Source organism: Podarcis filfolensis (assembly GCF_964270895.1).
Source record: "Podarcis filfolensis genome assembly, chromosome: 5".
NCBI lineage: Eukaryota > Metazoa > Chordata > Lepidosauria > Squamata > Lacertidae > Podarcis > Podarcis filfolensis.
The window spans coordinates 15,758,053-15,773,975 of record NC_139608.1 but is presented as its reverse complement, the minus strand read 5'-3'; the positions used below and the strand labels follow the sequence as shown (position 1 = coordinate 15,773,975).

General features: G+C 40.0%; 1 protein-coding gene across 14 annotated transcripts in view; it reads right to left on the bottom strand.

Annotated features, from left to right (window-relative positions):
* MECOM (MDS1 and EVI1 complex locus) overlaps nucleotides 1–15,923 on the bottom strand; it is a 473,075-nt gene that overhangs the window by 245,639 nt on the left and 211,513 nt on the right. The gene's annotated exons all lie outside the window — the stretch shown is intronic.

The window sequence follows — 15,923 nt, the reverse complement described above, 5'->3', positions numbered from 1 at the left end:
GACATGGATACCAAACACTGTGGATACCCTTCAGTTGTTGTGGACTACAATTTCCATAATACCTCACCAGCATGGCCAATGGTTGGGGATGATGGGTGTTGTTGTCCATAACATCTGGAGGGTATCATGTTGGTGACCCTATATATATATATATATGAACATGACCAATATATGGCAACCACTGATTTGAGTTGATCAGCGCTGAGTTTCAGATACAAATGTGATGTACATTTGTAATGTGAGAACAGTGCTAAGTACTGAGCATGAAGGCAACAATGAGAGCAGTATTTATTCAGAAGGGCTCAGTTTGTTGTACACAAGTGCAAGAATAATTTCTGAATGTAAGGAAACACAATTTGCACCAAGTTTGACATGTGGCATTAACATCCACGTCTCAGCATGTGGCACCTATAGCAGAAAATGAACACACATTAACTTAATCCTGCATCTTTCATGGCTGACAAGGTCATGAGAAATGCTTCCGAATCAGTACACACATTTGAGGCCAAATCAACAGTTAGCACTGTAGTAAGGATGCCTTTGTGAATGACTTCTGTATCCCTACACTGCAAGCACACATTAATGTATGTACAGCATTTACATATTTTCACAGATTCATATTAAGTTTCCCCTTGAAAAATGTTTCCTGCATCTTTGGATCCTTGGCATTTTTGTTGTTGTTGTTGTTGTTGTTTCATTCTAAAGAAGCTAAGCTCTTGCATCCAAAGACAGCATCAATTTTCCTGGAATCTAACCAAGCTGAATTATCCTACACCTCATCAGGTCATTGATTATAGAGCTCATGTAAGTTTCAGTTCAGCCAGAATATAGTAAGTATCTGATCACATTTCCAGTCTAGGCCCAGATTAGCAGCAGCAATAATCAGCACTGCAGATTGCTTCTCAGTGTAGTACTTCTCAAACGGCCTGCAATAGCTCCAGATCACAAACCTAAAACATTCCTTGGCTCTAGTTGCCAATTAAATGTAAAGGGACCCCTGACTGTTAAGTCCAGTCGCGGACAACTCTAGGGTTGCAGCACTCATCTTGCTTTACTGGCCGAGGTAGCCGGCATTTGTCCGCAGACAGCTTCCGGGTCATGTGGCCAGCATGACTAAACCGTTTCTGGAGAACCAGAGCAGTGCATGGAAATGCCATTTACCTTCCCGCCGGAGCAGTACCTAGTTATCTACTAGCACTTTGACGTGCTTTCGAACTGCTAGGTTGGCAGGAGCAGGGACCGAGCAACGGGAGCTCACCCCATCGCAGGGATTCGAACCGCCAACCTTCTGATCGGCAAGCCCTAGGCTCTGTGGTTTAGACTACAGCGCCACCCGCATCCAATTGCTCCTTATCAATTCTGACTATGAACCTTGTTTTCAAAGATAATCAGAACTTTACATTTTCTAATTGTTAAAACATGTTTTAAGTGTCTTTGCCTCTGATTTAACACCCTTCTGTTCTTATAGGAGAAGAAGACCAAGTTAATGGAAATGTTCACTCTAGCAATGCTAGTGAATGCTGCTGTAATAAGCTGCATATAAACTTGCTTGTATTTGTACATGGTCCCCCTCCCCCTTTTGCTCAAGCTTGAGATTTCAGTTATTCTGCAAACAAGCCTCAGGAGACATACAATTACGCTCCCCTGGAGTCTCACCCCTTATAGCGTCCACCTGTTGCCAGACCAAGATAGCATCCCAGTGCAATGAATTAGCACTCTAAGCTGATTAGAGCAGCTTGGCACAACTCTATTTTATTGACACAATGAAGAGAGGACAGAAAAGGGTCTGAAATGAGAAAATCATTTCCATGCTGACTGAATTAAAAGGACAAAAGATCTCCTTGCAGTTGCACCATTCAGTTTGTTGGGAGGGGAAAAAGGAAGCCACTTAATGGATCACAATAGATCTAAGCAGACAGATGAAATTCAAAACTTCAGCATGAGTGCGATTAGCTGTTAAACTTATTCTAAATCATTTTGCTTTATGCATAATTTCAGTGATCATTTAGATCTATTGTTTGGGAATGGGGAATAAACAACAATGCAAGATTTTTGTCTGCTTAGAGTCTTGGATTTCATTTTTTAAATCACAGCACATTGTTTGGAAATAGGTTTGGCAGCAAAGCTAAATTGGACTTAAACAAATGCTTGTTATGTTTCTTGGTTCAGAGTAGTGAATTAATGCTGTTTAATATATGGGCCATAATAATACAAGCTCATCTCATTCCCAAGAAGGCTTAAATTGATTCTAAATCATGAACATTATTTGACATTATTTAACAGAAAATAAACTTACTGCAATTCAGTGTATCAGGAAAATGTATGAGTCTGCGTCATTACAAACAGCTATCTCATTAAATTTCAGTTTACGCTAACAATAATAGGAAAAGAAATACAAACTGCCAGGGGTTCTTGTGACTGATCTGTATAATTATTTTCAAAACAGGTATGCAATTTGCTTCATGAGTTTCAACCCAGAAACTATTCATCTCGTTTCCCCCTCTTACATAGCCTTAAAAACTAAGCTATTAACTGCATTACAATTATCAGTATTGCCACAATTCTGTTTCCTAAATGTTTCAAAATCTGGAGTTGACACTGAAAGCTTTTACAGCTATCAAATTATCATAACCACAATCTATACTCTGAAGGAAAAAAACCCTATTTGCTTCCAATCTTTGGTTCCATTTTTTTAAAGGCAAAAAGGTCTAGTTTGCACGACACGCTAAGGAAAACTTTGACTCCTAAATCTTTAGTAGTCTGCGAGTAACTGTCCTTTAATTACAGTTTTTTGTTCGTTTTTACTTTAATTACAGTTTTAACATTTAGCATGAGTGGGCTGTTTGTTTGTTTTTTCAGTTCAGAGTGTGTTTTTCTTTTTGTCATCTCATTAGATTTTCAAGGACTCTAATTGGGTTCTTCATACAACTAGGGCTAATTTTACATGAAACGAATCAGTAACAGCTGCAGAGGACTGGTTAAAATGCTTAAAATAACTTACTAACATATTAATGGATTTTTAGTAGTCGTGGCAGCAGCAATGACAATATATTTGTATAGCACTTTAACCATAAACTAATACTGCTATAGAGAGTGAGAGAGGGGGGGAAACAGGTCCCTGCCTACTACAAAAAGGGATATTATCTTTGTGCATTATGTATAATTTATAAAACATTATGGACAATTAAGGTTAAAATGTGCTAGGAATAACTTGTTTATGCTTTGTTTTGATAGCTCCTATTCATATTACTGTAGGAAGTAAATTCTTATCTGCCCCAACGTCTCTGACAGTCAAGGGCACCCCTCATTTTAAGTGGCTGTTCCCTGATTCCTATGGAACATAATGGATGACGTTTATTTCAGACACAATGGATTCAACAGGTCCCTTGCTTGGAAATGTTGAACTAGTAACCTCAGTAAAGACTTCGGTTATGGAAAGGATGGCAGGCGCAGCATTTGGTTAACAGTCCTACCATGAATCCCTGAACTGGATTTTCATTTTAGGAATATTATTGATAGCCACATAACCCTTCAGAGGAAGAAAAATGCAGGGTTAAGTGTTCAAGATCATACAATGGATGACAAAACAGAAATTACTCAAAAAGGGTGTTTCTCCCCCCTTCCCCACTGCCCCCCTTCCAATGGACTGAGCTAAGCACTTTATATAAAAAGTGTGTATATAAAGCTTTGGGATATTTTAACAAACTCAACGTAGTGTAACTTTGCTGACAGCTTGTCACATTTCACTGACTGTTGGTCTGGGATCCTGTGATAACATCTGCATTCACTCAGGGTGAAAGCTTAGCATAAGACACATACACGCACACACAAAAGTAGGGCCCTGCCACATAATGTTCCATCATTCTGTCGGTTCTGACATGTCATCTGAATTTTTTGAATCACTAAACACTTTTGGGACTCTGGTCCTTATTATCTTCTCTTAGTTTCTATACGCATATGGCAATGCTGAAAAACTTGAAGTCGGAAAGCAAGGTACTAGTTGGCAGCTTTTTTGCTTGCTTTTTTGGTCTAATCCTCAGGCCTTCATTCATGCTCACTGTTAATCTCTTAAGACATTATAAAACTGTTAGACAAAGAAACGTGAATACCTCTGCTCTGCACAATAATGGGAAGAAACCAAGGAAAATCTGGATCATGCTAAGCTTTTCTTTTCACCACAGAAATGGTAAGTTAAACCTGTTGCATCAAATTAGTTATAATTCTCAACACTAAGACAAACATGGTTTATTCCCCCCACAACTTTTCTTTTTGCCACAAAAGAATAGGCAGAAGCAACATTTCAGGGGAAGAAATGCTGTTACGACACATCCCTGACATGCAAAAATACAGAAATACCTATCAGAATATAGATGAATTGTCTGGTGACACAGCATACGTATTATTGTCTTGCCACAAACCCTTTGAAACCTATGTAAAAAATCTCATCTATGTAAGAAACCAAAAATTGTTCCTTGGACAGCAAAATAATGTTTTGTAGGTCTAGTTCAGGCCATCAGGAAACTGGTGGTTCAGCTAGAAAGGTGCCTAAATTTGGGGACTTTCCCTGAGCAGCCGTGTTTCATATTTTCCCAGTTTGGTATGTCTGGAGTGATACCCATGAGAAAGCAGCAATGCAAGCACCTGTGGCACTTAGAGCTGGAAATAAAGGGAGGGAATGGGTGCACAACATTTGGACCTAAAGATTTATAGGAAATGAAGACTCACAAAAAAAAATGGCACTGGAATCCAATATTATGATTAAAAGCACAGAGCCTTGAAACAGTGGGTAACAGAAGACAAAACAACACAGAATGACCATGTACAACTCCCATTCATTTCACTGAGGAGTCCAATTGCATTGTTGCTTAAGTACCTACTGTAAATAAGATTTCAATCCATTCATACTGTTATTTCACTAGAGTTGTTGTTTTGGCAGCTGGGTAACCATCATTTTCTCATACTTTACTTCACTGAAATGGTCAGTCCTATGCATATTTATTCATCTTCAGCAGGCAACACAAGGAACGGCCTTTTCTGTGGTGGCTTTCCACTAGTGGAATGCTCTCACCACGGAGGCTCAACTGGTGCCTCTGTTACATTTATTTAGGCACCAGGCGAAAACATTCCTTTTCTTCCAGGCCTTTGGCTAATTAAACAATCTATGGCCTTTTAAACTGTGGAGGGGGTATTGTTTCATTATCGTATGTATTTTTGTGCCCTTATATTGTAAACCGCCCTGTGATCTTTAGATGAAGAGTGACATCAAAATTATAATAATAATAATAATAATAATAATAATAATAATAATAATAATAATAGAAAGGACAACCTGTTGGGGGAAAATCAAAGTGAGTAAATAAATGTCACACTAGCAGGCTGACCACTTCACTTCACCAACACAGTTACCCACTTAAGTCTTCCAGCCCAAACTGAGGCAAGGTGAGGAGATTATGGAAAAATCTCATTAGTTATTTGACTAATAAAGTGGCCATCAGCTTTGCGATAGCACTGACTTGCCTCTATAAAAGTGAAACATTTAGAAAGCTTTCTATCCAAGAGAAAGAATGACACTTGAACCTAGCCAAACAAATAACGTATTCAGTTTCAGGGCCAGGTTTCACTATCATGCTTCATCCCAAAAGAGTCCAATAAAATATAAAAGCACAAAATACATTTCCTAACCAACTGGTTATAGATTAACTGGTAACCAACAACAAATTCTGGACAATTAAAAGACATCAAAACCCTTTGCCGCTGTTAGGCATTAAAGCAAACAATCTAACCCCAGTTTATAAAAGCCAGGGTAAACAAAAGCATCTTCAAGAGACATATAAATATGTGAAACAAAGAGGACAAACATATCTCCAAGGGGAGAGCATTCCAGAGTCAGGGTACTGTCATAGGCAAGGATCCGTTGTGTGCCCCTGTATCATGAATCCTTGGGTGGGATGGGGCTATTAGCAGAACACACACACACAACAGTTATCTTAAGAACTGAGTTTGCTGGTGTTGGAAAAGGCACTCCTGCAATTATTTGGTTAAGTGGTTTAGTGCTTTCCAGACCATGCAGCACCTTGATTTGGGCCCAATAGTATACATTCACCTGTGCAGTGCTTTTAGTATCAGTGTTACATGCTCCAGTCTGGTTGCCCCTGTAAATAACCAGGCAGCTGCATTCTATGCAACCTCATAAAAGAATGCATTTAAATAATCCAAACTTGAGATCACCAGATCATAGATTGTGGATGCCAGCCTATCCTAGCCCAGAAATGGCCAAAGCTACTGTACTAGCTAGAGGTGGAAACAGGCACTCCTTCCTACCAAGGTAACCTATACCCAATCAGTTCATGGTGTACCCTTGAAACTACATACCTGCTCCTTCAAGTTATGTGCTACCCTATACAGAATAGGCCACCTCCCCAATTCCCTAAAAGAAAAACTGCCTATCCACAATGCCTCTGCCTTACCAGAATTAAGTAAGAGTTTACTGGCTCTCATTCAACCCAACACTGCCTGCAGGTATCCATACAGCAGCCTCTTCTGATTCAGACTGAATGGTGAGATAGAACTTTGCCCTTAGAGCCACAAAGTCTGTGAGAGCAGAAAATACAATGAGATTTAGGAAATGGAGATGATGAGAAAGGTGTTGGTTAAGATGCCAATAATTAGTTGTGCAAAAGAGAGAAGGAACCAGTTTCCTGAGTTCCCGGCTAGGAGTTTCTTGAAAGCCAACTGTGATAGCTTTAAAAGGACTTAGGACCAGAGGAATATCAGTGATGACTAGCTATGTACTACTACCTCCAGTGTCTCAGAGGCAGTATTCTTCTGAATAACAGCTGCTAGGGAACACAAGTAATGCAAGTGCTTTTGCACCTATGTCATGTTTACAGGTTTTCGACAGGCTGCTGTGGGAACAGTATGCTAAACTAGATGGGCTCTTCTTATGTCAGTGCTAAGCACAAGTTTCTGGATGTAAATGACAATTTAGCTTTCTACATTTGCAGACTGTGCTTTACCAATAATATCCTGATTTAAAACTAGATAATTTTTAGTAACAATCTGGGTTTCATGGAACCCTCCAAAGATGGTTCCAAAAGTAGAGAAATTCCTAAAAGAGAACTCAAAGCTTGTGTCCCTTTAAGGTTCCCAACTAATCTAAATAAAATGGCAAACAATGAAAGGAGACAGGAAAAGGGGATAGAAGAGGCAAGCAAAACAGCTAGATGTTGAAGCAGCTCATCTAATGAGAGGTCACGTGAGGCTTGAACTTCTGGGAAGCCTTGGCTGACTGAACCAGCTTTGAACAGCCCAGTAAGACTAAAAAACTGAACAACATGGCCCTTTGAGGAAAAACATTTAATACTGTCACCTAAACTACAGACTACCTGAAACAAAAGGAATAGCCAGGGTCAGACAGTTGCTGAAAGAGGGAGTACATAGTCAGACGACAGTGATATGCTAAATAACTGGGGAAGGAGGACAATGTTAGGAAGCAAAACAGCAGGCAGCTGGTAAGAGTTTCAAATGAAAAAGAGGTGGAGGATCCTATCCTTAAATGGATGGAAACAACTGTTAACTAGGTAATCAGTGGATGCAGTGTTCATTGGGAAATTTACTTTGCTCTCTCCAAGGCCAAATTGAATGGCCAAACAGAAGTGTATCCTATTAATGAGTTCCTCTATGTACTTGTCAAAGCTTTGTGTTTTGCACCCACCTGTAGAGCGATGCTAAAGAAGCATGCTTCATGGCTTTGCTTCAGTTGCCAACTGCACAGGGCACAAGGTTAACAACTTAGCTTCTTTACATTCTCCTGTAAACTCCTGCGTAAATGACCCTCAGTCTAAAAGTGAAACCCTGTCCTGGGATCCTTAGGACTTTCCTAGATTGCAGCTCTTTTGCTCTGTCCCATGGTGCTCTCTCTTCAGAAGTAAAGGGATCTCATGGATTGCTACGGAAGGAGGTAGAAGTCCAGAATCTGTGACATTATTCAGCAGGGAAAGCCCAATACATTTTGGCACCTGAGGCAAAACATCCCACCACCTCCCTCATTATGCAGAGAAGGCATTGAGGCTCTGCAAGGGTGAATAGATGAATATCTATAGTGATACTGCAAGCATAGGTTTGATAAAGGCAAGAGCTCATCATCAGGCTAATGTGACAGGAAAGGAGATCAATATAAGAAGGGAGACTTGCTGGGTACCACAACAGGGAGTAGTTGTCTGGTACAGCTGTGTGAATAGGGTGGAGGTCCTGCTAGGCAAGCCCTACATATAGGCTGGATGGTAGACTAGGGGGTTCCGAGACCTCCAAGCTGTGGTACAAAGGGGGGGGAGTAAGGAGAGGAGAAGCATTTTGCCAAAATACCAATGCAAAAGCCAATCTATGACTGGCACAATAATGACCAGTGCCACTGTTGGTTAGTTTCACTGTGTACTATAGCTGAATAAGGCAGCTCCCCTCTTGCTTCTCTTTAAGAATGTCACACTCTCCCAGTGCGTACTTGCGCTCTGTCTCTTCACTGCTTGTTGAGCCATCAAAACACACCTTTGTTTCATTTTGCATGCAGTTTTCACCTCTGACCCAAGAAACTAGTTGTAGGCTTCCTGAACTTTATTGCCTGTTAATAGACTGCTGGCTCTCTTTTCAGCAGTTACAGAAATGCTAAGAAAAGACATTTAATTAAAGGCTCACAAAGCCCAAGTCTGAAAAGCAAAGTCAGTATCCTACTTTATTTTATTTTTTAAAAAAAAGAATAATATGTTTGAGGTGCTTTTGATATTCTTTACAAGTTTGTGCCACCCTTTCAACAAATAAGAAAGACATCACTGATTTAATTATCTTCCTATGGAACAATGGTATAACAAGCTGAATAGTGCTAAATGATTGATCTAGGTCATTCATCTTCTCCTTCCATCTATCTACACATTTTGTTTCTTTCGAGGCGTCAGACTGATGTCCGTGTCACAGAGCAGTCCAGGGCTTTCATCAAACACACCCAGATGATCTTTCCTGCCTACTATTTCATGACACATGGTTATAATTTTGCCCATATTTCTTTGTCATTGCGTGCTATTAGCTACATCTGTTCGGGTTCCCCTCCCTCCTGCTTGATACTGCTAGAGAATAGCAGGTCTTTATCAAAGGTAACCTGTTAATGAAAAGAGGGGTTTTTTGTTCTTAGTGTTTTGATGAGTGAACAAATATCTGTCTCAGTTAGGAAAGGACATTCTTATGGAGTACAGATATTATTTTACATTAAATATCATTATTAAAGATGACTTAGCCTCCTGTTTTATGCAACTTACCCAAAGAAAAGTCAGCTAATGTATTAAACTTTATTTTATAAAGGACTTGATATAATATTTGGATGCCTTGCTTTTTTTCTCTTTTGACAAGAGTAATAAACTCTGCTTAGTACAGACATGCACCGAATATCCCAAGTCAACTACGTTGCTTAAGGAAACATGCCCAAACAATCAGCTTTTGACAGCTGCATCTCCTGTTATTTACAATGGCCATCACAGTAATAACTCACCATTTCTATATTAATAAGGCAGTGAAATTTATTATGATGGTATTGAAAAGTTATTAAGTACTGCATCCCAAGTGACAAAGTGCCACAGCACTGTCACCATCCAAAAGCAGTTGCCCATCCATCACCAAGCTTTCCAGATGGTCCTGCATCTTTATCGCTCCCAGGTTGGTGACATCACCTGTTCACCCCCTCGAAATTGATGATGAAAGCAAACAGATCTATCTTACTTACATTTACCAAATCAATTTAATTTTACAGGCTGTGGCTTAGTGACATATTGACTGTTTTCCTTAATGGCATCTACTATACTTAACGTAAGGAACTCATCTTTGAATCCCAGCTTGCATAATGTGTCATTTCATAATAAAAAATTTTTATCAACATTTATTTAATGGGAAGAATTATGAGTGTGTGTCAATTTTTTTTAAAAAATGGTTCCTATGATTATTTTGTCTTTTTCTTCATTTTTAGGTTTTGTATCTTCCTAAGGAGCTGAACAGTATATCTTTCTTTAAAGGTAATATCAGGAGCAGTCAGTCAATCTTTTCATTTAGTATTAGAATATTATTTTCTTTCAGGGCCAAACTACGTGTTACTTTAAACATGTGCATTTAAAAGTCTGCTTTTAAAAACTACACTTTTTAAAAGCAAAAGCAGCCACCAAAACAGCAAAAGGGGTTTAACTTTCCCTTTGCTTGCTATTTCCCTGCTGAATATTATCTCATTTCCCTGCCCACCCACTGCTATTTTGCCCTGAAATACTACCTTTGGGGGCAAATAGCTTCAGGGGAGATTCTTGGCAGGAAAGTGTTACAGAGGTAAAGGGTTAAAGGGTGAAATCATCCTCCTGCTGTGGTCAGACTGGAGTCTCATTCAGCTACTTTTTTACAGAGTGAGAGAATGAGAAGGCAAGAGAGAGAGAGAAAGAGAGAGAAGGAAGGAAGGCCAGTTGTAAGCATGCTTGATAAAGCATGCCTTCCATGTAATGTGTAGTTTTCCCCTTGCTGAGGTTCTTTCATAATATTCCCTATAAGGTAAAGGTAAAAGGTAAAGGACCCCTGGATAGTTATGTCCAGTCAAAGACAACTATGGGGTGCAGTGCTCATCTTGCTTCAGGCCGAGGGAGCTGGCATTTGTCCACAGACAGCTTCTGGGTCATGTGGCCAGCAAGACTAAACCGCTACTGGCGCACGGAGGACCGTGACAAGTGCCAGAGTGCACGGAAACACCGTTTACCTTTCCGCCACGGTGGTACCTATTTATCTACTTGCACTGGTATGCTTTCAAACTGCTAGGTTGGCAGGAGCTGGGGGGAAACGACAGGAGCTCACCTCATCACGCGGTTTCAAAGTGCCAACCTTCTGATCAACAAACCCAAGAGACTCAGCGTTTTAGACCACAGCACCACCCATTTCCCTATATTACCTGTATTCCTGTTCAGCAAAAAATCCCAATGGACCCAACAGTTAACATGCATATAACTTTGCTTCAAAATTAGTTAGGCATTCATTCCAAGATTTGGCCAAAGTCTGATCCCTATAAAATGTTTTTACAGTTGTGTCTTAAATACTACACTGAACAGTGCTTGCCATTCAGATTTACAGTTGTTTACTTTGGAAAGAAAGAAGCAGTTTTTAGAGTGGCTGCTCCCCATGTCAATATGGGAAGTGGCTATGACATTGGAATGCCCCACTTGATTTCCAGAATACAGACATGACAGAAGCAGCACTAGATGGACCCATGGATCAGTATCAATCACATCTCAAGACAGCCTTCTCCCACATGAGTCAAGCAGCACATTAAGATCTTCCTTAAATATCCTACTCTGTCTGAAGGATGATGGGTTGCTATAAAAAGCAGGGCCTTTTCAGCAGTGATGCTAAACACTGAGGAACTCTCTCCCTAGGTATATGCACTTCCCTTCCTCCCTGCTGATTTTTAGGAAGCAGATTTTAGAATTGTATAATGGCTCTTATATGGACTTGTATTTATGCCTTTGCACTCAGTCCTGCTTGCAGGCTTTGCACAGGCATCTGGTTGGCTACTGTGAGAACAAAATGCTGAACTAGATGGGCCATTAGCTTGATCCAGCAGGCTCATCTTACGTTCTTACTTCATTTCAGGCATTCACATAAAAATATGAATGACTTCTAGATTTTTACAGCTTTCGTTGACCTTGGTGGTGGACATATTGTCTGAAATGTTTGCATCAAATATTTATTTTAATATGCGTCCCAAAGCATAACTGAAATATTTGGATAAGTTGATATTTCATTCACATTGGTACCAACCCTATGGTTTGTGTATGAGGAGCAGGTTATTGGTGTGATCTACAAGGCAGAGGGCCTTCAAGACTAAAAGGACTGGGATCATTTCCCCATTAAGGAAAGCCACTGAGAATTTCTCATCACCTATATAAAGGCAGAATGTGTCAAACCTCACCCCCAGAGCAAACATCATTGTGTGCCTTCTCCATTGAACTATGCAGCATCCAGAGAGTTTTCTGCTGCCATCTTGGACAACATATAAAATCATATTGTTACCACAGTAGACTGCAGATGTAAAAGCCTGAGCATTGCTTGCATTTTGGTTAACTAGATTTGAGTTTCATTTATGTCTTTGGTTAAATGATGTTATCTAGCCCCAGCCCTTGGGGCAGCACGTTGCAGCATTACTTTTAGTTTGTTTCAATTAATTAATTAAAACATGCAAATAATCATGTCCCAAGTTGTTCACACTTGTAATAAAAATGTGAGGCATTTTCTGTTTTATATTTTGGATCTGATGCCTTCTGTTTCCACTTTCCTAATACCCAGCTCAAGCATTAATATACAATGAATCCAAAAACCACTAGGGATAAACTATGTCTCCATGAACATGATGATTAAATCTTTCAAACCACAGAACAGGAGGAACCAAAATGTTCAACAAGCTGCAGTAGAGAAGAGAGGGAATGAATGCATCTGCACACACATGCAAATTATCCAAGTCCTAGGGAAGGATTTGAAGTTTCCTTTCATAGCATTTTCCAAGTAGTTATTCCTCACATCTTTCCCAAGGAACAAAGTATGGTGAAATCACAACTTTTATGTTTTGTGTTTTTTTAATGTAGGTTGTTTTTTAAATTGCTGACAGCTGTTTAAAATCTGTTTTCTTTGTTGATTAAGAAGCAGGCCGTTCTCTTTTTTGCAGTGAGCTACAAATACTTGGCCTCAACACATGATTGGCCTGCTGGCAAATACTAAAACTGCAGTGACAAACTGCAAAAAAGCTTGACCTTTGCCCTTGCCCAGTGACCTCTTGTTCGATTTGTACTTTAGCCAAGCAATACCTGATTAGACGATGCTCAGCTTTGGACCCACAAACTGAGATCAAATTCAAATTTATAGCTTTTCATTTAAGCTGCTCTACAGCACTCCAATTATGACCCAAGCAGAACTATGTCACAACATTTATTTATTTATTTTGTCCCACAACACATTGAATACGTGAAGCATTTGAACAAGCACAATTGCCATGATATTGCAGACTTCATATGGGCACAATCTTTGCATGGGTATTGCAACATTCTATGGTGTTAGGAGGATGCTAGGTTGTAGTATATATTTCTGCACATTCGATCACAATTTTTAATTATAGTTTTCAATCCTTCCATCTGACCTATTAGTAGAGAGTCATTGAAAAAAGAAAAAAGAAAAAGAGGCCAGTTTTGAACAGCAACTACTTCAAGTTATAAATGCTCCAAACTAGATACTTGTTATTAACTATCAGCAAACTAAGGCCCATATGTTTACAAATATTACTCATATATTTTATTAAAAGTTTGCTTTTAAAAGTATGGCTGTTTTTGTGTGTTTGGGGGGGGGGTTGCTACATTTTAATACTGGGTGCTTAGTTGAAATCTGTAGATATAAAATATTGAGTACACCCAAACATAAATTGTTAGGGCCAGATTCAACTAAATAATTGCAGCAGCGCAATGAGTCCCACTAGTGCATCAGGGCTTCTTCCATCTCCTCCACCTGCATACCCCACCTGCATACCCATCCCCAGTTCAGTGCATGAGGGGAAGAGACACTGTTCTGTCTGACAAGCATACATTTTTGTACTGATGGAACAACTGTAATAATGCAATACTGGATTCCTTCCTTAGTAGAGATAACAATGCAAACTATGACTTCGTTCCACCTTTTGCGACAAGATGGAGGGTATGGCTATATTTATTATGTGCTCTTAAAGAGGCTATATAAATGAGTCTTACAATATTTTTGTTACGATCGCATCAGAGCAATGTTGACTAGAGGTCTCGGTTTCAACATGCCATTTTATTTGCACAGATAGACACATTCTATCTCATCTACCTTGTACCTTGTTTCCAGGAAATCAGCAAGATTCTATGAAAAGCCCCCATGAACTACAAGGTGATATATTTGAGAAGGCATGACCATACTCCCACATAATAAGCAGCATCAAAGCATAAAGTGATAAAGAGCCACCTTGTGGCTTTTCTGCATATACAAGAGAGGTGAGAAAAGAGTAAGACTAGATTTATTTTTAATATGACATATTTTTTAAAAAGAAATGGGAGCCAGAGAAGTTGAACAGTGCCTGGGCATTCCCACTGGATGAATATAACGCTTGCATGCTTTGCAGCCACGGACAGGAATGGAACTCTGTGTGGGGAAAGACCCACACAGGACTCAAGGCTGGATAAAAGACAGGCCGCAACTTTATTGGGTTCAGGTTCGCAGTAGCAAGGCAAGGCATGGCAGGCAGGCAGGCATGGCTCATGTTTCTGACAATTCACATGTTATTTGAGTGAGTGGGTCACCTGCTGGGGAAATGTTGGAAGGCAACTGCTGTGACAATTTGAACCAGTCCCGTGAGTGCCACCCAAACATCCTGGGATGTGGCAATGGCGGTAAATCTTGAGGTAAACTGATGTATGCCTTTGCTGAGGTAGCAGGGAGCCCACACTGCGGTCCTCTTAACTAAGGATCTTGCCTGATGCTCCAGCATCAGATTCAGAATGCAGCAAAATGAAATAAATCTGCAGTATGAACCAGACAGAATAAGTTAATGATGGGTTGCTGTGAGGAAGTCAAAAGTCCCAGGAACAGAAAAGCCAGAATATAATGGTCCTGTCCATGGAAGACCTGCCTTATACATGCATGGACGAGTGAAGATTCAGGTAGGTAGCCGTGCTGGTCTGACGCAGTCAAAATAAATTAAAAAAATAAAAAATTGTCCAGTAGCACCTTAGAGACCAACTAAGTTTGTTCTGGGTATAAGCTTTCGTGTTTCTGGGTATAAGCTTTCGAATCTGAAGAAGTGTGCATGCACACGAAAGCTTATGCCCAGAACAAACTTAGTTGGTCTCTAAAGTGCTACTGGACAGTTTTTTTGTTTTTTTATTTCAAGTAAGGATAACGTCTTCTTCTCACTTGGTCAGGCTGAAAGATACTCCTCTCCCAAGCCATAATGAGTGACTTTCCAAGCTACCGCAAGGTAAAGCTGCCTGGTCAGCTGGTCACTCAGTATACCACGCTCCTTCCACACCCACAGCTAAGTGAAGCAGCTGACTAAGGCAGCTGATTTTGGTGGGAATGACAAAGGCAGAAAATTGTTGCTTATTGCTTTATTTCTACTGTCAATGAGCTTGTGAGGTTTTCTGTCTCAGGTTAGGTGTTAAACTTAACCAGGCAGCATTTGAGTACTGTGCAGCTTAAATTCGTAGAGGGTGCAATTTGTTGCTCTGCCTCAGGTGGCTAAAAATCTTTGACTGGACTTGCCCCAGTAACAATGGGAACTCTCAATTACAGGTGGTAAAATTTGAATGTGGAAATCTAAAGGACTTCTCTATCTCAAGATCCTCTAGGAGGCACTTATTTCTCTGATTTAGAAGCGGGGAGAGAATAAATGGCCTGATGCTGTCAGGCAAGGAAGAGAACAGGCCTGGCTCACTGTTGTCTAAGGCCAGACATAATGTGTTGGTAAATGAACCTGGTCCACAAGGAATGGAGGGAATAGGGCAAGGTGGTCATGATATATGAGAAGCTATGAGAATTAGAAGAAACCAAAGGGCATTCTGTTAGGGCTTGACAAGCCACAGGACTCAGAAAAAAGGATAAGAATTACCACGACCTAAATTTCCAGGATGACATGCTCATGTACTATTTTAATGGATGGCCTGTGATACCACAAAATATACTATAAACAGCATTGCAAACATCATAGTTCTACAAGATTGCTCTCAGGGTACTCTCATTTTCTTAAAAATGACACCATTTTAATGGAAGGATACGTTTTCATATTATGTGGCATATTCAAAACATCACCAAAAGCCAACAAGGGGGGGGGGGGAATCCACAAACCATCAAAGCAAGTT